This window comes from Manis pentadactyla, chromosome 14 (assembly GCF_030020395.1).
Source record: "Manis pentadactyla isolate mManPen7 chromosome 14, mManPen7.hap1, whole genome shotgun sequence".
Classification (NCBI taxonomy): Eukaryota; Metazoa; Chordata; class Mammalia; order Pholidota; family Manidae; genus Manis; species Manis pentadactyla.
Genome location: NC_080032.1, coordinates 67405716 through 67432028, shown reverse-complemented (window position 1 = coordinate 67432028; position 26313 = coordinate 67405716). Strand labels below are relative to the sequence as shown.

Sequence of the window (26313 nt, the reverse complement as noted above, 5' to 3'; positions counted from 1 at the left end):
TTTGTCCCGAATTTTACATAGGATGCAATATGGCTCAGAGTGGTGTAGGCAATTAGCCCAAAGTCCCAAGGCCACTAATGCATTGAGCCAGAATTTGAACTTTACTTATCAATGAAAAGCCACTGAAACATGCACTATACTCTCCTCTTCATAGTTCATCTGGGGAGGTGACATCGACCATAACAAAGTCCCTTTCCCTCATAAGTCTGCTAGGAGAGATGAAGTGCAACAGATTAACTTGGCCAGGTATATGCTGGGTACCTTTGTTCAAGGTGCTGAGAGTCCACAGACAACTAAGAGACATGAAAACCTATTCTTCAAGCGACACTGAGGTGAGTGACACGTGCGTGGTGCAGACCCAGCACTGGAGTCCGTGCACGGCCCCTCATCAGCTCTTGGCACTGAATCCCCTTGCATATAGTAACGAAAAGTGTCATTTTTCCCAACTCTTTCCCCTCAAAATTTTCAGATCATGGCCAGAAGTCTCTTGTACTCCTTCCACCCAGGGTAGCTCTCATGTGGCAGGTCATGAATAGCTGGCTGGTATCTCAGTCCTTTCAACAGTGAGATCAGATGAGACAGGTGAGCGGTCCAATTTCTTTGCCCTGCTCTAAACTCTTACACCCATCACAAAGAAACCGAGCCAAACATTGCAAGGTCAGTTTGGGGTGCTGTGAAAACACTGTCCTCACTGACCTGTTCCTTCCTTCTTAGCTATCTCAAGTGGTTGAAGGGGGACTTATGCCATTTGCCCATGGGTATCCAGGGATGAACGTCCAGCAATGTTTAATCCAATCTGCTGTCTTCTCTGAAAGGTCAAGAACATTTGTAGATGGCTCGCTGCATACGCACAGCATCCCGACAGTCTCAGAGCAGGTAGATTATCATATTTACATTTCCCCCGCTCCCATCTTGGTGCCTGTGGGGTGGTAGGGTGAGGAGACAGTGCTGTGAGAACAGGAGAGCAGCCCCTAGTCAGGGAGCAAGCTGGAGTTTGAAATCAGAACAGCCTTCCTCCCGAGGGCAAACCTGGAACCTCCCATGGCATCACTGACAGGGAGCCTTCCGCCATGATCTGCTTAAACCTCCTGGAGTCCACTGCCCGAGGCAGCCCTTACGCTGATACACATTCAATTATTTGGAGGAAAAAACCTTCCAACCAGCTTCTCTAGAACTTTCTTCCATTGGTCCATTAGCTATATGACAACTGTGTCAGAACTTCACAAAATATGAAAGACAGAAAGAAGAGGAAGAGGTGCCTCTGCTCTCCCTTCCAGACCCTCCTCCAAATCTGTCCCCACAGGGGTGCATTAGCTTTTTCTCTGGTTTTCTCTAAAAAGTCACGTACTCTGATTCACGTCTTCGTAAGTGTTAACAAGCTTTTTGCAGTGCACCTCTTCCCTGTGGTTCATCTGCGCACCTGGATATCACATTACTCTCCAGTCACTGCCTGTCCAACCACACGCACACTAGAGAGAAACTGAGGCAGAAGCCCACATAAGGACAGTTGTGACTGCTTCTCTATGTTTATAAGGGACAAAATAAAACCCACAACGATAAACTTCATGTTTTCCAATGGTAGGATCATGTGGCTCGATTGGGCATTGGCCCACAGCTTTAACATCTCCCCAGAATTATTTGTGCATATGTCAACACCGCACTAAATAAAAGATACAGGTACATCCTACTGCCACAAACAGTCATCAGAAAATCATCCCCTCTTCTCATGATCACCCATACGAACCAGAACACTGCCCTGTGGTGGGAAGAGCAGAACACGGATTGATTAATAATCCTTTCACTCAACACATTTGGACTGAACAAACTTTTGTTTTCACAACACTGAGGCACTGGGGAAAAAAGAGACCTTAAGAAATCATAACCCACACCCAGTATTCTGGTAGATCTATATTCTAGATCTCCCAAGTGGGAGAGTATTCCTTTACATTGTGTTGATGACAATGACATTTTTGTGTTTGCTTATTTTACATTACTAAGTATGTCAACATAAAGAGAGAAGTGTAGACTATAATAAAACAAATATCTGTGTATCCACCATCTAGCTTTTACATTGTTAACAACTGACTATATTTTGTTCAGTTTTTTCTAAAAAAAAAAAAAAAGTAAAGCAAAGCACTTACACATACGTAATGCTGTGTGGGTGTTCTTCCCTGACCCCATACACTTACCTCCACTCCAGCAGGCAACCACTCGCCTGAGGCTAATAGTATCAGTTCCATGAGGACTTTAAAAAATATTTACTACCTATATATTCATAAAGACATAATGGGATTTTTTTTTGCATTTTAAATTTTTAATAAAATTATGCCACACTGTAGGTTCTATTCTGCACTTGCTTTTTTCACTCAACATTACGCTTCTGAGATATGTCCATAATGACACATGCAACTCTGTATGCACCCCAGCTGCTATTATTTCACCATTGTTTAAAAAAGAAATTCCACTGACTTTACTCCCTCCACCATTTTTTGCGATAAAATTCCCTGAAAGTGCTGTCTCTGCTAGGTTTTCTCTCAAACTCTCTCAGCCTGGAATCAGTGAAGCCCCTTGACTCCCTAGAGATACCTGGGTATGACGGGCCACAATCCTTCCTCTCTGGAGTGGCGGCACTGCTCCCTGAGTGGCCGAGGAGAAGCCCTACGTTTCGGTTTCTGGCAGTGGTTTATGTGGTGCCCTGATTTAGAGCGCCTTCCTCGGCTTGTCTGTTCTGAACTCTAGGATCTGGAGCCAAGCCCCGACACAGACTGGCCTGTCTCAAGAGGTCATGGCAAGCCTGGTGTCTCGGCTGCTATGTGATGGTCTTAAGAACGCTGTGTATATAACGATGCCTGATCTAGAAGCTCTTTCTGACTCCTTCTACAGAGACGCATAAACATTCGCTGAGTGTTTCCTTCCCTTGTGAACATCGTCATGTGAGAGAAGGACCAAGGGCGTCTCTCCAGGACCCCTCTCCTCAGATCTCTGTTGGGCTCCACTCGGCCAGCAGGTGGAAGCCCCAAGCTGCTAGTGAGATGGAAGTGCCGCAGTCTGGAGGGAGAGTTGCTTTCCAGCTCTTCCACTTCTGAGAACATGCTCTGTTGGAGTCTGCAGTGAGGGTCCATGAGGGAACGCCCGGATCCCCACTAGGGAGAGGATCTGGAGCTCAGGAAGGAGCAAGGAGGATACACTGCTTCAGAGCCTCTCACCTGTGTAAGGACACCTTTACTGCCCATACATACATACCCTAACACAACCTTCTTTTCCTCCCGCTCATGCAGAAAGTAGACTCACACACCAAGAAGCCTGACTGTATTGATGAATCAACAGACACAAAAGTCAGATGCACAGTGGTGACAAGGCATTTCATTCATTTGCTTTTCTTTCCTTCTTTTTTTGATCCTATTCACTTACTTTGCATCTCAGTTTATAATGACCTATAGGTGGATATGCATGAGTTCCAAAAGTCCCGGCATCCTGCTCAGGAGATGTTGTGGAAACACAAAACAGACACTGTGAACATCCTCTCTGAATTACTTCTCACTCAGATAAGACAGCCAGGGTTTGAATCTCAGCTCTCTCATTTACTGACACTTTGGGCAATTTATTTTACCTCCATAGCCTCAGTGTTACTATATGTAAAATAAAAGATAATTACAGCACTCATCTCCTTGGCTGGCTATGAGTATGAAATGTGAATGAAGACACCCAGCACCTTGCCGGGCACACAGAACATATTCAATACATGTTAGTTGATATTATTATTAATATTCTCTTCACAAATTTCTCAACATTCATTTCTTCCATTCTAATGCCCCGTGGCCCCAATCCTCTGCACACACCTCAGCCTCCCACCCCTTCACCGCCCCCAATCCACCTCTGAGCAAGGTCAACAAGGGCCTCTGAATCTGCCCCAATCTATCCTTCCACCCCCAAATACTTCCTTACTCTATAAACTCGCCCTCTGCACTGGCCACCCTGAACAATTCCCAGGCCTTGGGGTTGGCGATTCTTTGGCATTTCTCTGTCCTTATTTCCATTGTGACCTTCTCCTGGAATGCCCTTCTCCTCTTGTCCTACTCACAATAATCAGCCCTTCACCCCTTGGCTTTCTGAACCCCCCTCTGCTTTAGCCAACTTTTGTTCATGGGATCTGTATCTACATCTATTTAGACAGCGATGGAGAGATACCAATTTATACATAGACAACTACATATATCGACCTACAGATCCCCCCTGGTAGGTACTCAAGGCACGCATGTGGAATTGAACAGGTGAGCAGACTGTTCCTTCTGAGCTGTTCCAGGTTTGCTAGGCCACCTGGGAGGACACCAGATGATGTCTCTTTCCTTGTCACCTACAAACACCAAGGGTGTAAGACCCTCAGGCCACTCAGGCAAATTTTCCAGATTGAAAACACCAAGCCTCAGGGCATTTGACTCTCATGTAAAAGTGAGTCTCTTCGGAATATAAAATGAGATGAGGAGTGAGAATCCTCTAGTGACACAATTTCTCTGTGAGAGCCTCTTGTTATTTAAAAAGCATCCTGGGAAAGATTCTGTGGCATGTGCCTCAGCCATCCTCGGCTATGACCAGGAAAAGCTCTCGGTGGTTGTGTGGCTCCGTATCAGGAGCCCCTCCTGCCCCACGGCTTCTGGAGTGGGGGACATTAGGGCCGACATTCCCTAGGCGACCCTGAGGATTCCTCACCATCTCACTACAGATGTTGGGAACCCAGAGAGGACTCACAGCTGAAGCCACTGTCCCACATCAATACGTCAGGCTGCCATTTAAACTGTAAACCAGACAGCCATCTGCACACTATCTACTCATATTTTTGTGAAGTTGTAAATACACAGTGAGTAAGAGGAGAACAGCAAAATCCAGTTATCATGTTGCTACTGGGGGCCATGACAGACACCAATATCAGACATGCCCTGAACTTGGGAAAGACACACTCCCCACAGAGTCCAGGGCACTGGGGGATGGATTCCACCTGCCAGTCAGATAAATTCAAGGGAGAGAGGCACTTGCCAGTAAGCAGGAGAGCTGGCTCTGCCCCTAACTCCCACAGCCTGGATTCAAATTCTCGCTCCTCTTAGTACCTGTGAGACTTTGGGTCCCTTTACTTAATTGCCCTGTGCCTCTGTTTCCACATCTGTTAACAATGACAGGGGCCACTCTAAGAACTAGATGTTACACTGAAGCTGTGTGAATAGGGCCTGGTACACGGTAAGGACGTTCATTGTCCCTATGCACTGATGGCTTCTCTATGAGCCTCTTTGAGTGGTGCAGAGACTGGGACTCAACGTCTCCTTTCATCTCAGCCAGTTAATTGTCGCTGGTACCAGCGCACACAAAGCAGAATCCTCTGGTCACTTCCCAGGCCCGGGACCCACCTCTGCTTCTTCACTACTTTCTTAGAGGGTCCCCCTCACGAAGGGGCTACTGTGGCGCTCGGAGTCCCCTTGCGCTGGGATGCAATCTGCTCTGCCTCTCTGGAACGGCCACCCACCGGTCTCCACACACTGCTTCACTTCTCTTACGGAGATGATCACTCCCCAGGGGAGACTTGGTGATGTGTGGGGGATTTCTGAACTCACAAAATAAATATGGTGTGTTTTTCCTGATGAACCAAACTGAAGTGAAGATTTATCGGGGCAGAGGGGAGGATTTAAGCTTTGCATTGAACGTCTTTGCTTTTTAAAAGATTTTCTAAGTTAAAATACTTTTTATGAGAATAAACAAGCATAATTGCATGTAAAATATAAAGCTCAGATAGTTTCGTTTTCAGATTTGACAGAAAATCTTGCTTCTGGCAGCTCTGCCCCCAGACCTTCCAGGAATACGTATTCATCTGCCTTTGACATTGGGCGTTTCTGGATATGAACGCCTGAGAAATGCTCATCTGCTGAACAGAGCCACAAAGGCCAAATCTAACTGCTTTCCCACAGGATTGCCCCCAAGTTTGCAGAAGATCTCACAGTTGAAAAGAGACTCAGAAGTTGTCCCAATCGATCTCCCTTCTGCAGCAGTCCTAACGGATGGTCACCTGGCTTCTATTAGATCAGGCTCAGAGCAGAGCAGAGACCACATGATAATCCTTACCAGTCCATCACTGGCCAGCCTTAATTGTTAGAATATTCTTTTCTTAGGCTGAGCAAAATGCACACTGCCTTGGAATAAGGTCCATCTGAGATGAACTCTAGGACTAGTCCCTTGACCTCACTGGACCTCAGTTTTCCTCAGCTGTAAAATGGGATGAATGGTGTCAGCACATCACAGAGATACATAGAGGAGAAAATGCATGTAAATCACTCAGAATTCTGCCCAGCATATTGAAGGATTCAATAAGTGTACACTGTCATCATCACTATTTCCCTACAGAGCTTTCATCAGCTGCAGTTCCAGAGCCTATATGTAATGCCTCTCTAAAATCATGTTTTAGATATTTCGTAGCATTTCACATACTCTCCACCAGCTATGCCTAACAAGCATTTTTCCCTAAACTAAATATGCCTCCACCCTCCTCAGCAGAATAATATTTAGACCTTCAGTTAATGTGTCCTTTTCCAGAAAGCAATTTGAAAGTGTATTAAAAGGTTCTGACAGAAGATCTGGAGGAATGGTACAGGATGGAAAGTGCTACGGAGAAAAGAAAAGCAGACCAGCAAAGGAGATAGGAAAGGCTAGGATGGGGGGGAAGGGGGATTTAAGTGGCGTGGTCAGGCAGCTCAGAGGCCCCAAGGACTGGGCTTTCGCATGAAATCTGATCAGAGGACGTGGCTTGGACCCAAGCTGAGGGCGGCATTCCTGCCCCTTTTTGGACTAACAGACAGACAGTCTGCCCTGCAGCACCAGCCTGTTTTGCCCAACAGCAGGTAGAAAGCAGGAAGAGGCTGAGCGCAGGTCTGGCTGGGGCAGCCTGACTCTGCTCGCTGTCCCGATCCCTGTGTGCTGCCCAGAAGCACAACACTGAGTATTGTGAGCCTCAACCATAAGGTCAGGGGAGCAGGAGGTGGGGCAGAAGGAGCCCACATCTTCACATCTTCACCCAGCACCTAAAAATCAGCCCGATGGCTGTGTCAGGCTCTCAGCTCCCCAGTCAGCTCCTCCTCCACTTGGAGAAAGAGCCGCCAAGGAGTTCGGCCTGATCTGTGTCCCCGTGACATGCCTGCGGTGAGGTCCCAACCCCAGCGGAACTATATTTGGAGACTGGGCCTTTATGGAGATAATATTAAGTGAGATATAAAGGTAGAGCCCTAATCTGATAGAAAGGATGTCCTTTTAAGAAGAAGTAGAGACGCCAGAGCGCACTGTCTCCCCAGTACACGACAGAGGACAGGCAACAAGCAGGCAGCCATCTGCGGGCGAGGGAGAGAGTCCTCGCCAGGAACCACCTGGGCCGGCACCTCCAGAAAGGGCTTCAGCCTCCGGACCTGTAGGCAAATACATTGCTGCTGCATGACCCACCCAGTCTCCAGCATTTTGTTCCCGCAGCCCGAGCTGACAGACACACAAGACGCAGCACTTCCCGGGAAAGTGGAATGGCTAGAGGGAGATTTCTCCTTCACGGGTGAGGCAGAACGTGGGGAGAGAAGAGTTCCACACTATAAGTAGATTGCAACAATATCTCAGTGCTATAGTCATAAGACATAAGAATGTAAAACAAAGCAAAATTTAAATAGAAACTTATTTATTATGCCTCTGGCTATATGTTCAATAAATTAATTTATTCTTAGAAAAGGAGGAAATGAAATAGAGCCTTGAGCAGGTGAATGGGTAAAGAAAGTATTCTAGAGGGAAAGGAGAAAACGAAAAGAAGAAGCCGTTAAGTACTCTAAGCCCAAATGCAGATGGTGCAGATCCTAACTGAGATCAGGAATGTTTGTGAAGTAGTTACTGAATGTCTGATGTATTCAGGGTGCTAGGTATGGAAGATAACAATTAAAGAGTAGGATATGTATCCTGCCTTTTACAAACTTGTACCTGTTAAAATGTAAGTCCTTCCTCCCTCCTTCCCTTCCTCTCTTCCTCTGTAATTTACCAAACATTTATTAAGCTACTCCTTTGCTAGATAGCATGAAAGGTATATAAAGGTAAGTTACAAGTCCTGCTTTGGAGGGGCTCACCCTCTCAAAAATTAACACAAAAACTAGAGATGAGTTTAAAATGTAATCAGAGTGGGCGGAGCCAAGATGGCAGCATGAGTAGAGCAGTGGAAATCTCCTCCCAAATCCACATATATCTATGAAAATATAACAAAGACAACACTTCCTAGAATAAAGACCAGAGGACCAGGACAATATCCAGACCACATCCACACCTGAGAGAACACAGTGCCTCACCAAGGGGGTAAGATACAAGCCCCGACCCGGTGGGAGCCGAGCGCCCCTACGCCCTGCTCCCGGCGGGAGAAGAATAGGCAGAGCAGGAGGGAGACGGAGGCCAGGACTGCCGAACACCCAGCCCCAGCCATCTGGGCGAGAGTGCAGACACAGTGCATGCACGGGGGGGCCTGGATATTAAGGAAACAGGGCAGCAAGAACAGTGAGCGGGCACCGGAGGCCGGGCACCGGAGAACAACAGAAAAGCGAGTGACCATTTTTTTTTTTTTTTTGCTGTTTTATTTTGGCCAGCGCTTTTTGGACGTCTTAAAGGGATAGGGACCCCAATACTAGGGAAACAGGGCAGCAAGAACAGTGGGCGGGCACCAGAGGCCTGGCGTTGGAGGGCACCAGAAAAGTGAACGAACATTTTTTTGTTGTTGTTGTTGTTGTATTGTTTTGGTGAACGCTTTTTGGAAGTCTTAAAGGGATAGGGACCCTAATATTAGGGAAACAGGGCAGCAAGACCGGTGAGCAGATGCCTGAGGCTGGTACCGGAGAATAAAGAAAAACGAGGGGCCACTTTTTTTTTTAATTTAAAAATTATTATTTTTATTATTTTTTGTGGTCATTTTGTTTTGGCGTTTGCTTTATGGAAGTCTTAAAGGGGTAGGGTGGGACACTTAATCCATAGGTAGGGAATCTGGGGATTTCTGGGCACCCTAGCCCCTGGGCTGCAGGGTTCTCGGAGGCCCCTTATGGATTTAAATAGCCTCCCAGCCGCTCCCCCTTCAACGCGACGCCACCACTTTGGAGAAGAGGCCCGAACCAGGCCAAACCCACAGGAACAGTGGAGATAAACTCCATAGCAGCCGGGCAGGAAGCAGAAGCCCTGTCGGCACGCAGTTGCCCACCACAAGCCACTAGAGGTCGCTGTTCTCCCAGGAGAGGAGGGCCACAAACCAACAAGAAGGGAAGTTCCTCCAGCCGTTACTCGTTCCAGATCTGCAAACTATTCCTATCACCATGAAAAGGCAAAACTACAGGCAGACAAAGATCACAGAGACAACACCAGAGAAGGAGACAGACCTAACCAGTCTTCCTGCCAAAGAATTCAAAATAAAAATCATAAACATGCTGACAGAGATGCAGAGAAATACGCAAGAGAAATGAGATGAAGTCCGGAGGGAGATCACAGATGCCAGAGAGGAGATTATAGAAATGAAACAAACTCTGGAAGGGTTTATAAACAGAATGGATAGGATGCAAGAGGCCATTGATGGAATTGAAACCAGAGAACAGGAACACATAGGAGCTGACATAGAGAGAGATAAAAGGATCTACAGGAATGAAAAAATATTAAGAGAACTGTGTGACCAATCCAAAAGGAACAATATCCGTATTATAGGGGTACCAGAAGGAGAAGAGAGAGGAAAAGAGATGGAAAGTATCTTAGAAGAAACAATTGCTGAAAACTTCCCCAAACTGGGGGAGGAAATAATCGAACAGACCACAGAAATACAAAGAATCCCCAACAGAAAGTATCCAAGGAGGAAAACACCAAGACACATAATAATTAAAATGGCAAAGATCAAGGACAAGGAAAGAGTTTTAAAGGCAGCTAGACAGAAAAAGGTCACCTATAAAGGGAAACCCATCAGGCTAACGTCAAATTTCTCAACAGAAACCCTACAGGCCAGAAGAGAATGGCATGATATATTTAATACAATGAAACAGAAGGGCCTTGAACCAATGATACTGTATCCAGCACGAGTATAATTCAAATATGATGGTGGGATTAAACAATTCCCAGACAAACAAAAGCTGAGAGAATTTCTTCCCACAAACCACCTCTACAGGGACTGCTCTAGATGGGAGCATTCCTAGAAAGAGCACAGCACAAAACACCCAACATATGAAGAATCGAGGAGGAGGAATAAGAAGGGAGAGAAGAAAAGAATCTCCAGACAGTGTATATAACAGCTCAATAAGCGAGCTAAGTTAGGCAGTAAGATCCTAAAGAGGCTAACCTTGAACATCTGGTAACCACGAATTAAAGCCTGCAATGGCAATAAGTACATATCATTCAATACTCACACTAAATGTTAAAGGGATGAATGCACCAATCAAAAGACACAGAGTAATAGAATGGATAAAAAAGCAGGATCCATCTATATGCTGCTTACAAGAAACTCACCTCAAACCCAAAGACATGTACAGACTAAAAGTCAAGGGATGGAAAAACATATTTCAAGCAAACAACAGCGAGAAGAAAGCAGGGGTTGCAGTACTAATATCAGACAAAATAGACTTCAAAACAAAGAAAGTAACAAGAGATAAAGAAGGACACTACATAATGATAAAGGGCTCAGTCCAACAAGAGGATATAACCATTCTAAATATATATGCACCCAACACAGGAGCACCAGCATATGTGAAACAAATACTAACAGAACTAAAGGGGGAAACAGACTGCAATGCATTCATTCTAGGAGACTTCAACACACAACTCACCCTAAAGGATAGATCCACCGGGTAGAAAATAAGAAGGATATGGAAGCTCTGAACAACACAGTAGAGCAGATGGACCTAATAGACATCTATAGAACTCTACATCCAAAACCAACAGGATATACATTCTTCTCAAGTGCACATGGAACATTCTCCAGAATAGACCACATACTAGGCCACAAAAAGAGCCTCAGTAAATTGCAAAAGATTGAAATCCTACCAACCAACTTTTCAGACCACAAAGGCATAAAACTAGAAATAAACTGTACAAAGAAAGCAAAGAGGCTCACAAACACGTGGAGGCTTAACAACACACTCCTAAATAATCAATGGATCAATGACCAAATCAAAATGGAGATCCAGCAATATATGGAAACAAATGACAACAACAACACTAAGCGCCAACTTCTGTGGGATGCAGCAAAAGCAGTCTTAAGAGGAAAGTATATAGCAATCCAAGCATATTTAAAAAAGGAAGAACAATCCCAAATGAATGGTCTAATGTCACAATTATCGAAATTGGAAAAAGGAGAACAAATGAGGCCTAAGGTCAGCAGAAGGAAGGACATAATAAAGATCAGAGAAGAAATAAATAAAATTGAGAAGAATAAAACACTAGCAAAAATCAATGACACCATGAGCTGGTTCTTCGAGAAAATAAACAAAATAGATAAGCCTCTTGCCAGACTTATTAAGAAGAAAAGAGAGTCAACACAAATCAACAGTATCAGAAACGAGAAAGGAAAAATCACGACGGACCCCACAGAAATACAAAGAATTATTAGAGAATACTATGAAAACCTATATGCTAACAAGCTGGGAAACCTTGGAGAAATGGACAACTTCCTTGAAAAATACAACCTACCAAGACAGACCCAGAAAGAAACAGATAATCTAAACAGACCAATTACCAGCAACGAAATTGAAGCGGTAATCAAAAAATTACCAAAGAATAAAACCCCCGGGTCAGATGGATTTACCTTGGAATTTTATCAGACATACAGGGAAGACATAATACCCATTCTCCTTAAAGTTTTCCAAATAATAGAGGAGGAGGGGATACTCCCAAACTCATTCTATGAAGCTAACATCACCCTAATACCAAAACCAGGCAAAGACCCCACCAAAAAAATCTACAGACCAATATCCCTGATGAACGTAGATGCAAAAATACTCAACAAAATATTCGCAAACTGAATTCAAAAATACATCAAAAGGATCATACACCATGACCAAGTGGGATTCATCCCAGGGATGCAAGGATGGTACAACATTCGAAAGTCCATCAACATCATCCACCACATCAACAAAAAGAAAGACAAAAATCACAAGATCATCTCCATAGATGCTGAAAAAGCATTTGACAAAGTTCAACTTCCATTCATGATAAAAACTCTCAGCAAAATGGGAATAGAGGGCAAGTACCTCAACATAATAAAGGCCATCTATGAAAATCCCACAGCCAAAATTATATTGAACAGCGAGAAGCTGAAAGCATTTCCTCTGAGATCGGGAACTAGACAGGGAGGCCCACTCTCCCCACTGTTTTTTAACATAGTACTGGAGGTTGTAACCACGGCAATCACACAAAACAAAAAAATACAAGGAATCCAGATTGGTAAAGAAGAAGTTAAACTGTCACTATTTGCAGATGACATGATACCGTACATAAAAAATCCTAAAGACGCCACCCCAAAACAACTAGAACTGATATCAGAATACAGCAAATTTGCAGGATAAAAAATCAACACACAGAAATCTGTGGCTTTCCTATACACTAACAATGAACCAACAGAAAGAGAAATCGGGAAAACAACTCCATTCACAATTGCCTCAAAAAAAAAAATACCTAGGAATAAACCTAACCGAAGAAGTGAAAGACTTATACTCTGAAAACTACAAGTCACTCTTAAGAGAAATTAAAGGGGACACTAACAGATGGAAACTCATCCCATGCTCATGGCTGGGAAGAATTAATATCGTCAAAATGGCCATCCTGCCCAAAGCAATATACAGATTTGATGCAATCCCTATGAAACTACCAGCAACATTCTTCAATGAACTGGAACAAATAATTCAAAAATTCATATGGAAACACCAAAGACCCCAAATAGCCAAAGCAATCCTGAGAAAGAAGAATAAAGTAGGGGGGATCTCACTCCCCAACTTCAAGCTCTACTATAAAGCCATAGTAATCAAGAGAATTTGGTACTGGCACAAGAACAGAGCCACAGACCAATGGAACAGACTCGAGAGTCCAGACATTAACCCAGACATATATGGTCAATTAATATTTGATAAAGGAGCCATGCACATACAATGGCGAAAGGACAGTCTCTTCAACAGATGGTGCTGGGAAAACTGGACAGCTACATGTAGGAGAATGAAACTGAACCATTGTCTAACCCCATATACAAAAGTAAACTGAAAATGGATCAAAGACCTGAATGTACGTCATGAAACCATTAAACTCTTGGAAGAAAACATAGGCAAAAACCTCTTAGACATAAATATGAGTGACCTCTTCTTGAACATATCTCCCCGGTCAAGGAAAACAAAACAAAAATGAATAAGTGGGACTATATTAAGCTGAAAAGCTTCTGTTCAGCAAAAGACACCATCAATAGAACAAAAAGGAACCCTACAGTATGGGAGAATATATTTGAAATTGACACATCCGATAAAGGCTTGACGTCCAGAATATATAAAGAGCTCACATACCTCAACAAACAAAAAACAAATAACCCAATTAAAAAATGGGCAGAGGAACTGAACAGACAGTTCTCCAAAAAAGAAATACAGATGGCCAAAAGACACATGAAAAGATGCTCTACATTGCTAATTATCAGAGAAATGCAAATTAAAACTACAATGACGTATCACCTCACACCAGTAAGGATGGCTACCATCCAAAAGACAAACAACAACAAATGTTGGCGAGGCTGTGGAGAAAGGGGAACCCACCTGCACTGCTGGTGGGAATGTAAGTTAGTTCAACCATTGTGGAAAGCAGTATGGAGGTACATCAAAATGCTCAATGCAGACTTACCATTTGACCCAGAAATTACACTTCCAGGAATTTACCCTAAGAATGCAGCAATCAAGTATGAGAAAGATCAGTGCACCCCTATGTTTATCGCAGCACTATTTACAATAGCCAAGAATTGGAAGGAACCTAAATGTCCATCGATAGATGAATGGATAAAGAATAGGTGGTACATATACACAATGCAATACTACTCAGCCATAAGAAACGGGCAAATCCTACCATTTGCAGCAAAATGGATGGAGCTGGAGGGTATTATGCTCAGTGAAACAAGCCAAGAGGAGAAAGAGAAATACCAAATGATTTCACTAATCTGTGGAATATAAGAACAAAGGAAAAACTGAAGGAACAAAACTGAAGCAGAATCACAGAACTCAAGAGTGGAATAACAGGTACCAAAGGGAAAGGGACTGGTTAGGATGGGTGGGTAGGGAGGGATAAGGGGGGGAGAAGTAGTGGGGTATTAAGATTAGCATGCATTGTGGGATGGGAGAAAGGGGAGGGCTGTACAACACAGAGAAGTGAAGTAGTGATTCTACAACATTTTGCTATGCAGATGGACAGTGACTGTGAAGGGATTTATAGGGGGGACCTGGTATAGGGGAGAGCCTAGTAAGCATAATATTCGTCATGAAAGTGTAGACTAGTGATAACAAAAAAAAAAAAAAAGAAAAAGGCAATTCCTGTGTGGTAACTTCCAATGAGTGCTACACAAGGGTATAAAGGGCATATAAAAGTGTAGGCAAAGGGTCTGTTTGTGTTTATACAGAGGATCAAAGCCTAATTGGGCTACCCCGAAAATGAACTAAGATACCATATGAAAAAGAACTTACAACATCAGCACTGTCTGGAAGACTCATGCCAGAAGATGATCATCAAAAAACCCCAACAAAGATCCACGCACTGCTACAGCTGTAGATGCACCCCTCCCACCAGTTCCTGGACTTGCCATGGGAATGAAGAAGGAGATATCTAAGCTGGCCTGTGCATACAGTAAAACAACAAATTTGAGTGGATCTATACTGTTGGAACTCAATCAAGAATTAGGAGAAGTGCAAATTGTAGCGCTCCAAAATCTTACAACTACAGACTGTTTACTGTTAAAAGAACATAAAGGATGTGAACATTCCCCAGGAATGGGTTGTTTTAATTTGTCTGATTTCTCTCAGACTGTTCAAGTTCAGTTGGTCAATATCTACCATATCATAGACAAGTTTTCACAAATGCCTAAGGTGCCTAACTCGTTTTCTTGGTTTCACTGGAGATGGCTGGTAATTACAGGTATGCTTTGGTTATGTAACTATACTCCTATTATGTTAAGGTGTGTGCACAATTTAAGTAGTAGCTTAAAACCTATACATAGTGAAGTTACTCTACAAGAAGATATATCAAAGAAATAATCAATCTTCCCATGTTGTCTTCAGCCTGCTACTTCTATAGCTTTTCTTCTTCCCTCCTAATTACAACCCTTAAATACAATTCGTGCCTCATATCAAATTTACCGAGTATCATAATTCTTCCAAGTGGTAAAGACACCTCAAGACAAATGCTGGGCATAGAAGCTACAGGGCATAAATATGCAAAGAAGTAAAAAGCTAACGATTTCAAACAATAAAGCTTCTCTCTCACTTACCAACTTTACATTTCCCTGTATGGCCCCGGAAGATGACTGGTTAGCCAGAGACGGGTAAGATTCCTCAAGGGAGGAACAACCTAAGACAGGCACAGTCGCAGGGGGGTCATCAGGTGAGAAATTGGGGATCAACAGAAGTGAGGCTTAGAACCTCACCTCCCCGTTCTGAGAGAAATCTTCTGCATACGTTGATGTTTTATTGCCCTTGTCTAGCTTGGATTAACACATAGTCTACAGGCACACACCTGATCATCTACATTTGCTCTCTTACAACACTAAACTATGTTTTCTACCTTTATCTTGTATCTACCTGCCACTTCACCATTTTATTAAAAATAATAATAATAAAGAGAGAAATGTGGTATCCACATATAAATCAAGTATAAAAATCAAATGAGTATTCATATTTGAACTGACTGTTTATAGTTATAATGCAATAGCAAAACCGAAAGTTTCTGTGATGACTGCCACTGTACTGTTCAACATGTAAGTTATTCACTATGTAAGAATTTGTTCTCCATGTAAGAACTTGTTTGTTATGCCTCAGAAAATTGGAGACTGATGAAAATAAGGCTTGGGGTGGATTAATGATTATGCATTGAGCATTGACTCACCTATACAGAATTTTATTGTTGTTAACAACCATTTGATCAATAAATATGAGAGATGTCCTCACACACACAGACACACAAAAGTACACACTTCCAATGGTAAAATAATAAGTAAATGGGATGTAATGAATATAGTCAAGATATTGCAACAGCTTGGTATGGTGATAGCTGGTACCTAGAATTGTCATGTATATAAATGTTGAATCACTATGTTGTACACCTGAAACTAATGTAATGTAATACTGTGTGTCAACTGCCCTTCAATAAAAATAATTATCTACAGAAAAAAAAAAAAAGTATTTGTTTATTTTCCTGGTTATTCCTATTTATGCCATCAATTTTTCACTTTTGGACTGAAAGCACACTTAAGAAATGACATTTGCACTGTATTTTTCAAGTGTGATTTGATCTATTACCTGATAGAGATTCTCACAAAGCCCTGTGGATGAGATCAAGCAGAATTTTAGACTATCGGTGAGGGAAAAGAGGTTGAGAAAACTTAGTTACTATCAGTTCATGCAACAAGTTAAAACATGAAGTAAAGACTAGGCTATAATTAAAAATTTAACTTTCAGTTCTTTTCAATATATCACAGGAATTTAATTTTGGGGATGCTAGCACACTGAATTCTTTTAAATCATTGCAAATAATTTTAAAATCCTAAAATGCAATCATTAATTGAATGACAAGGCTTATTTGACCACTATGAATATCCCCCTCTTCATTTTTCAGTAGAAAGTATACCAAACTGTCACTTTGAAGTGGTTGATGTTAACTCAGCACAGAGAAGACAAGTGATATCTCTATAGCAACTTACTATGCTGATAGACAGTGACTGTAGTGGGGTCGAGGTGGGGAGGACTTGATAATATGGGTGAATGTTGAAACCTCAATGTTGCTCATGTGAAACCTTCATAATATTGCATACCAATTATACTTTAATTAAAAAAAAGAATTTATGGTGTGATATAGTGGAATGGTCAACAGCTTGTTTCTCAATAGTTCTTCCTTAGCTTATCAATGATGCCTGAAATTCTACTTATAAAAAATGTATTTGTCAAAGGTTTAATAGCTATTACCAAAGAGATATTAATAGTGTTAATTCTACATTGAGAAAGAGGAGGAAGTAAAAGTGATGAGAATGAAAGAGAAAAGAAATGAAAGATATGGAGACAGTAATGTGGAAACTGAAAGGAACATACATTTTAGGTATGACTGATTATGAAGAGTTGAACAATTTGTGTACATTGATAAAACCTGGTTTATGCAAGTGGGTAAGGTATTATGTGAGACTCTAAGATCCAAGCAAAACCTACTATTATTATCCTCAAATGTGTTGGTGAGTGTCAAATATGTTTGAGATGATAATCTTTTGAAAAATACAGATAATCATATTTCTTTTATTATTCTTTTGGTTGACTGTAAAATGTAATCCAGTTGTAAATTAAATATATTAATAAATAGAGAAATATAACTGATTATGGCCAAGTATAAATGCCTTATGGTTTCAAATACGTATGTTGATTTTTCTATTTATTACCTTTCTATATAGGACACATGACAGGTAATTTTTCACATATAACATTTTCCACATACTATACTTCATGTATTTGCACTTTTTGTATTTTCACTCAGTGTTTCATTTCTGTGTATATTTTTTCAATAATATACAGTGAGAACATCAAAGAGATTTCTGATTTTTTTCTAAAAATACCATTTCTGCAATTCCATAGAGGTATAATATCACTTATGTTCGATTATACATGTTAATACAATGGTTACATAAATATTATTTTTGCAAAAGTAATTCTTTCTTTTAATTTACAAAGTATTTTACAATGTTAGTCTTCATCTCAGGTACCTAAGATGTTTACCAGTAATGTTTTCAAGAAAATGATAAAAAGACAAGCAGGAAAGCCTTCCTAAATAAAAATTAAATTTCTACTTTATATAACATTTGAGCCCTTTCCACTGTAATCTGCCTCATAGCAAGCAATGATAAGAATCACCATATTTAAATATTTATATAACAAAAATTCACAATGTTTCTGATTTCAGGTAGCTACAAACTGGTCTGGATCATGGAAAATAGGAATAACATCACAGAATTTATTCTCCTAGGACTTTCTCAGAAAAAGGAGATAGAAATTCTGTTTTTTACTATTCTTATTTTGTCACATAGTGATTTTCATTGGAAACCTGCTTGTCATGATTTCAATCACCTGCAGTCAACTTATTAATTAGCCTATGTATTTCTTCCTGACTTACCTCTCACTCTCAGACCTTTGCTACACTTCTACTATGACTCCAAAATTAATCATTGACTTGCTGGCAGAAAAGAACATTTTCTACAATGGCTGCATGACATAGCTCTTTTCCATGCACTTCTTTGGGGGCATAGAGGTAATCATCCTCACAGGGATGGCCTATGACCATTACGTGGACATCTGCAAACCCCTGCACTATGCAGTCATCATGAGCAGGCAGAGGTGTGACGGCCTGATCGCCACTTCCTGTGCTGGGGGATTCCTCCATTCCTTCGGTCAGTTTATTCTCGCCATCTTTTTACCCTACTGTGGCCCTAATGAGATAGACCACTACTTCTGTGATGTGTATCCTTTGCTAAAACTAGCCTGCATGGACACAAAGAGAATCGGTCTCCTGGTCATTGCCAATTCGGATGTGATGGATCTGGTGACTTTAGTGGTCTTGCTGGTATCCCATGCTGTGATCCTGCATGCAGTCAGGTCCTACTCTGCAGAGAATTCATCGCAAAGCTCTTTCTACATGCAGTTCCCACATCACTGTGCTGGTCCTTTTTTATTCTCCTTTACTCTTTATTTATATTAGAACAGTAATTACTCTCCCAGAAGACAAAGTGTTTGCTCTTTTCTACCCCATCATTGCTCCCATGCTCAACCCTCTGATTTACACACTCAGGAACATGGACATGAAGAACACCATGAAGACACTGTGGTGCCGTGTACCAAAGTAAGGAAATAAACGGAAAGACATCACTGATTTTCACTACAGAGCTTGTGGAATATAAGACTTTTCTATACCAAAACTTTAAAAATGCATAGTGCTATATCTCTTATACTTAGCTATTAGGACTAGCTAACTAGCTTATTAGGACTGGGGAGGAACTCAAAGTTCAATAGAAATTCTACTGATATGAAATATTTGCATATGAATTTGTTTTCAGGATGCTATAAAAGACATATTCAGTAAAGATGGGTTATTATCATTGAGGTTTCCTGAAACAGATGGAGGTGTAAAGAGAAAAATAACAGAGTGTTGTGACTCATTTTAAAATACCCACCAAGCAAAACTGAAAATATCATGTTCTAGAAAGTCTTAAAAAATACCCTAACATACCTTCCTAGTTGCTCTTTATCTAATTCTTGATAGTTATCCCAAGACTGCTGAGTAAGGGTTGCACAGTGTACACGTCAGAATTAGAGCAGAAAGGTGAAAGATCACCCTCTGGTGTACAATAAGCAGGGGCTTTGGGTCAGATACCTAGGCAGACAGGAGCAGGTCCCACCCTGTCCTGGATGAGGTCCTCCTCCGTCCACCTACTCCCTTGTAACCAGATGACAGAACACACCCAAACGTCTCCTGTTTATGGTTCAGTCTCCTGCCTTATCAGGGCCAAACAAGGTGTAAAAAGCCCAATGGGGCTTCCAGACCACCAACACAGGTTGACTGCAGGCACACTAAGACCTAGAAGGTGACTGAAGCTACCTCGGGGTTCATTATCATTATACCAAAATTACAATATATTTACATTGTGGTTTTGCCCCTCTGCAACCCAGTGGGTTTCACTTAGGTACTTAAAGGTAAGCACCTGCACAATAGAAAGAAGGTTATATAACCTAGAGCTGTCAATCAACATGTCACTTAAATGATGTAAGATGCAGGGAGGGACTTCCCACCATTTAAAAAACCAACTCTAACCCTAACCCTGACCCTAACCCCCCACAGCAGGGCTGCTTCTGGTTTCCAGACAGCCGCTCTCCCTTCTTCTCAAGAGTGTACTTTTGGTTTGCTTAATAAACTCCTGCCGCTCAAGATTGTTCTGTGTCTTGACTGAATTCCTTCCTTCAAGAAGACATAGACAAGGACCAAGGAAACACAATGCACTCAAGTGGTAGCTTTTGGTAAGAAGACCAGCAACGCCATGGAGTTTGCCTCTGTTTAAAAGAGCTGTATCCTCCAGCTGCAGACTTGTATTGTTGAAAAATAAAACTTCTCATCTTGTCTTCTCAAGAACTTCACTTAACATCACTTCATGGATTCTCGTGTCTTTCTAGGCATCAGCAATTTTTTTCTCTCTGCTGGATCATTGATACCAGTATAAAATTGTGGTGAAAAATAATGAAATTCTTTGCAATTTATAGACTGTCTTTACTAGTTCTTCCATTCAGGCTATCTGCCTTTCATTGTGTTTGACTAGGACATTTTACAATGCTATGGATACAGAAATTAACTCACAGAACACGTGATTCACTTCAGCCCTTCTTAGCAGACTGTATGTGTGGGGGACATTTTGTGCTTGTCTGGCTTCTGCATTAAATACTAGGTAAGATAAAATTTTTGATGTGTTTATTCACTATTTGTATGAAAATAACAATTATATCTTCCTTTAAAATTTATTGTTTAATAAAATGTTGCTCTGGGAGGCGGCATTTCCCTGCCCAGGGCAAGTTCCTTATGAATCTTATGAAATCACATAAAGGCAAGGGCAATGACATGGGGCTTAAAAGGGGTCTTGTTCTCACTGCAGTGGGTCTCAGTTCTCTTGTCCACCCAGCCTCTGCCATCTCCTCGTTCTCCTGGCAGGATGCCCTTCTCATTCTCCAGGCGCTGTGCTCCTGTGCTCAGACTCCACAGCTTTCACGGCACCCCCGGGGGCCCTCCACTTCCCCTGCCCCCACACCAGGAGGAACTCCACTGGCAGGTCTCTGGTGGCTAATGGGCACCTGACCAATTATACGCCAGGAACTGAGGGGAGGAGAGAATGGGTGGTTCCTCTCCTCCCCTCGCCTCAGCTGGTACTCCCAGTGACTGACCAGCTGCTCTGTCCCCAGTAAACATCTCCTTGATGTGCAAGCAGGCTCTTACACAATGGGTGCTGTTAAGGCCAGTGGGGAGTCATGGTCAGAAATCTCCATTTTCCCAACACAAAATGAACTGTTACTTCTTCCATTTAATTCTCAGCGAATTCTTTCCTGGTCAACCTAGATACAATTTCCACACTTACATTCACATCCAATTCTTTTTATCCCTCTTTATTGCTTAATTTTATCCTTAGACTTATAGTATCTAACCTATTACACATCTGATGTATTTACCTTACTTAGTGACGGTCTCAATTAAAATGTAAGCTCAATAAAGGCAGGGATATCTGTGTTTTTTTCACTGTTTAAAATAATGGCTGGCTATAATAAATAATAAGTATTTGTTGAATGAGTGTAAGACCCAACGGCCTTATTCTGGTCTGCGCTTCCCCCCCAGTGAGGAGACGAAGGCCACGGCAGATCGATGCAACAAGCAAGAGGTTTATTGTTATTCCAGCTAGCTGGGGTCCAAGTGTCTGCCCAGTGCAGCGGGTTTCAACAAGGACCCTGAGCACTCAAAGCCAAGGGTTTATATAGCATTTTTAAAACACTTAACTCATAGTAATTTTCCACAGCTGCACATTATCTTTGCAAATCATACATCCTGGGGGTAAGATAAGACCAGTCCTCAGTTGTTAGAGAGGTTCTGCACGATTAGCTTGGTATGTAGGATTAACTGACCAAGGTTAGCTGACTGAAGGCCACAGCTGCCCCCATCCCGATGTTCATGATTAACTTGTTTTCCAAGGCCTTACCCAGTTCCAGTTTTTCTTTTTAAGTCACAACCTCAGAAAATGGCTTCTAGGCGCTTAAGATGGCTACTCTTATGCTAACTTATTTCCATTCTTACATGAGTAAATGCTGAATAAATATATTGAGAAAAATCTCTAATGACAGAGAATATAACCCAAAAAGGGGGGGTAGGGCATATTGATGGTACTATGTATGTATTATATAAATAAATATATAACATTTATATATTACAAATACATATACTTTATATATATTACATTCTATATATATATATTCAGAAAGTATTTCATTCTTTATATGTATTCAGAAATATTTCTAGGTTTCAGAATCTCTTCCAAAAAATGAATTGCCCATTCCAAAATCAGTTCCTTATTAAGCTAATACCTGAGAAAGCAAAGAACCCCTTCAGGATTCTAATTTTGCATATGAGTTCAGATGTTGCCAGAAGTCTACCTAAATCTCTCTTTCCCGTTCATTATTCTCAGAACCCTGAGATTATTTGTACCAGCAATATCTAGGTTAGCACACATCACAGCTGTCACCAATAAAACTGAACTGGGAATTCACTGTGTAATTCTGGGAAAGTTTTGCTTCCTGTTAAGTTTTTTTCATTCTTTGTCCTCTTCTTTCTTCTTTCCTGAAACATGGACATGCAAGTATAAATATAGCAGCCATTTTGTAACCTTAAGGGCAAATGCTTCATGAAAAACATGGTAGAGCAAGGATCTAGAAGGATCGTGGGTCTACAACTGTATCAGCAACTATATCTCTCAATCAATTTAATAATAGTTTTAAATCCTACCTATGTTCTCATAAACTTTGCTTTTATGGACTTATTATTACATTAAAAAATTATTTGCTTAAGTTCCTAAATATTTTCTACTAAATATGATTGAGGGCAATCCCAACTAATACATACATGGTTTTTTTTTCCCCTTGGGCACTTATTCTTCTGCATAAATATTAGGATTATTTTATTAAAAGTGAAAACCGGGAAATACCTTAGAATTTTAATTAAAAATTAAATTGAATTTACATGTTATTTCAGGAAATTGTTATATTTATGATGTCTGCTCATCTAAAACTTTGGTATATGATTCTGTCAGTGTTTACTTAATGGCTTTAATTAAGGTCATACAGTTTTCTCCCTATTGGCTTGACTTTCTTTTATTAAAATTTATTTGTAAGTAATTGCTTTCTTACTTACTTATTGCTTTCTTACTATTATACAGAGAACCTTTTATCTCCTTTTCTAATTTTTGTTCCTAGATTATATGCAATGTACTTTTCGTATGTATACATATGTTAGATCTAGCTACCTTACCAATTTTCCTATTATTTCTAGCTATTTTACGATTTCTTAAAGATTTTATAGGATCACAACCTAACCCATTTCACAGATGGATAAAGTTGCCTCATAGAATTTTATCATCTTTCTCATTTAATTATTAGCAAAATATTTGCATCTAACATGTTCAGGCCATGCTTCACCAAACCACTGTAGCTATTGGTTGATTTTTAAAAAGTTAAGGCTGGCTTTCCACCATGTAAGGATGCAGCAAGAAGATGGCCATCCTGAACCAGGAAGTAGAGCCCTCATTAGACATGGACTCTGTTGAAAACTTGATCTTGGACTTCCTAGCTCCAAAACGTGTTGGTCCTCCATGACCAGCAGCCCCAGCAGAGCAATGTGATGAGAACCAGATGGAAAAGATAACTACACTAGTTGTGGGTTCACTCTGTAGACAAAGAATGGAAAAATAAGGATTTTCCCCATATAGAGCACAAGAGACCATTTTTTCTGCTTCCCTTCTTTAAAAATTAGTCTTCTTGGAGACTGGATGGAAGGATACTTACTATGATAGGCTGAGTAAGGTTTCTCCAAAATATATCTATGACCTAATCTCTGGAACCTGTTAAAAGTTAACTCATATGGCAAAAAGTGACTTTGTAGACATGATTAAATTAACTATATTTAGATGGGGGTAGATTATCTGGGTGGGCCCTAAATGCAGTCACAAGTGTCCTGCCTGACAAAAGTGAAGTTGAAGATTCAACACAAAGAAAAAGTCATGTGAAGCAAAGGGAAGCAGAGACTAGAGAAGATGCTACACCAGTGTATTTGAAAACAGAAGAAGAGATCATGAGCCAAAAGATACTGTTCTGAAGGTTAGAATGACAAGGAAACACTCTATATGCCAGAGCCTCCAAAGAAAGCACAGCCCTGAGAAAATCCAGGTTTTGGCCCAGTGAAACTGACTTCAGGCTTCAGGAGCTGTAAGAGAGTAAGTTGGCATTGTCATTTGCAACAAAGCATGGAAGAAGTCAAGCCTAAAGGCACACTCAAAAACACTGGAGAATGTGGTGAAAGGCAATTCGGAGGAGATTTGAGATGTAGGTTAGATGGTAAGCCAGGAAGCTGACAGAACAAAACTGGAAAATGAGTCAGCTGAGGAACCCTCTTGGGATTAAAACAAGTATCAAACTCTGACCTCAGATACAATTCTTTTCAAAACCCGTGATTTGGTCGGAATGGTTTACAGAGCAGTTTATGCTTCAGAACACTGTTGAAATCAACTGAGCAACAGGCAGCAATTGGTGATGCTAGCCACCTGAGTGCAATCAAGGGAAGAGACGAGAGCTCAATCAAAATCACTGCCATCCTAGGATGGCTGTGGGCCTGAGCAAGCCTGCGGGAAAGGAAATGACCTCACTGAAATGATCCAGACAGTGACTAAACAAATTAAAAAGCAAATAACAATAGCAAGCACTTTTGTGTTTCAGTGTATACCATGAAGAAATGGTAAAGACAATCCAGAGACTGGAAGCATATATTTGAAAATCATGAATCTAAAAAAGGATGTGTATCTAGAATGTATAAAAACTCTTACTATTCAATAATAAAAAGTCAAATAATCCAAAAAAAAGTTTTGGCTGACATTAACTGTTTCTAGGATCAAGGTTTAATATTGTCATTATATTAGATGGATTAATTATTTGTGGAGAATATAAACATAAGTAAAAATTCACCAGGAAAATTTTCTACTGACTAGGAAACTCTGGGAAAGTTTCTCAACATCTGTACTTCAATCCTCTCAACTGTAAAAAGGGAATAATAATGATAATACCTAATCATGAGACTAGCTCAAGTATTAAATGAGTAGCAACTTAGAGTACTGGTTGGCACAGAGCAATTATTCAATGAATATTAGCTCTGAACACATTTTCAGACACAATGTGTGGATGATTTTGGATAGAGCCAAAGAAGCTGAGTAAATTCTTTATCTTAACTGACATGAAACAAAGAGAAATAAACAATTAGAATATGAGTGTGCTTGGACTCAGGAGTCCAGAGGGAGACAAACGTCTCAGTCAAAACTCCAACATGAAAGCCAGATAGACAGAGTCACATGGCCAAGGAGCTATGCATCACCACATTACTGCTGTAGGTCAGGGTGGATATGGGATGTCATGAAGGATAATGCCAATATCTGTCAGATGGCAAACACTGGAGCTGAAGATCATTTGATTTATTTCAACAAGAATAGGAAAAAATAAAAGACAGTGAAAGAATATTGAAGAAGAAAAAAGAAATTTTATAAAAAATAATCTCTATCATAGAGAAAGGCTAGAACTCTGAAAATTATTTCCTATGGGAACAAGAAGGAAAAGTCTGCTGTCTTCAGTAGGTTGCAAGAGAATGTCTACAAAACTGAAACAGAAAGTTTTATGGAGAACAAATTGATATTCAAGAGAAAATGGATGTGTCAAGGTAACAAATCCTACCATTTGCAACAACATGGATGGAGCTAGAGGGTATTATGCTCAGTGAAATAAGCCAAGTGGAGAAAGACAAATACCAAATGATTTCACTCATCTGTGGAGTATAAGAACAAAAGAAAAACTGGAGGAACAAAACAGCAGCAGAATCACAGAATCCAAGAATGGACTAACAGTAACCAAAGGGGAAGAGACTGGGGAGAATGGGAGGGTAGGGAGGAATAAGGGTGGGGAAGAAGAAAGGGGGTATTACGATTAGCATGTATAATGTAGGGGGTGGGGGAAAGGGGAGGGCTTTGGAACACAGAGAAGACAAGTAGTGATTCTACAACATCTTACTATGCTGATGGACAGTGACTGTAATGGGGTTTGTGGGGGGGACTTGGGGTAGGGGAGAGCCTAATAAACATAATGTTCTTAAAAAAAAAAAGAAGGTAGCTAGAAGAGTAGGGGAAAAGTAAAAAGTAGGTATGGGTTTCACTAGAGCATGGATTAAAAAAAATTAATCTCAAGGGTCTTCAAGGCTCCACTT

General features: G+C 41.0%; 1 protein-coding gene and 1 pseudogene across 1 annotated transcript in view; both read left to right on the top strand.

Moving 5' to 3' along the window:
* The window catches only part of LOC130680517 (uncharacterized), a 634026-nt gene that overhangs the window by 229498 nt on the left and 378215 nt on the right, over positions 1–26313 (top strand). The gene's annotated exons all lie outside the window — the stretch shown is intronic.
* On the top strand, positions 18334–19120 carry LOC130680548 (olfactory receptor 4P4-like; annotated as a pseudogene).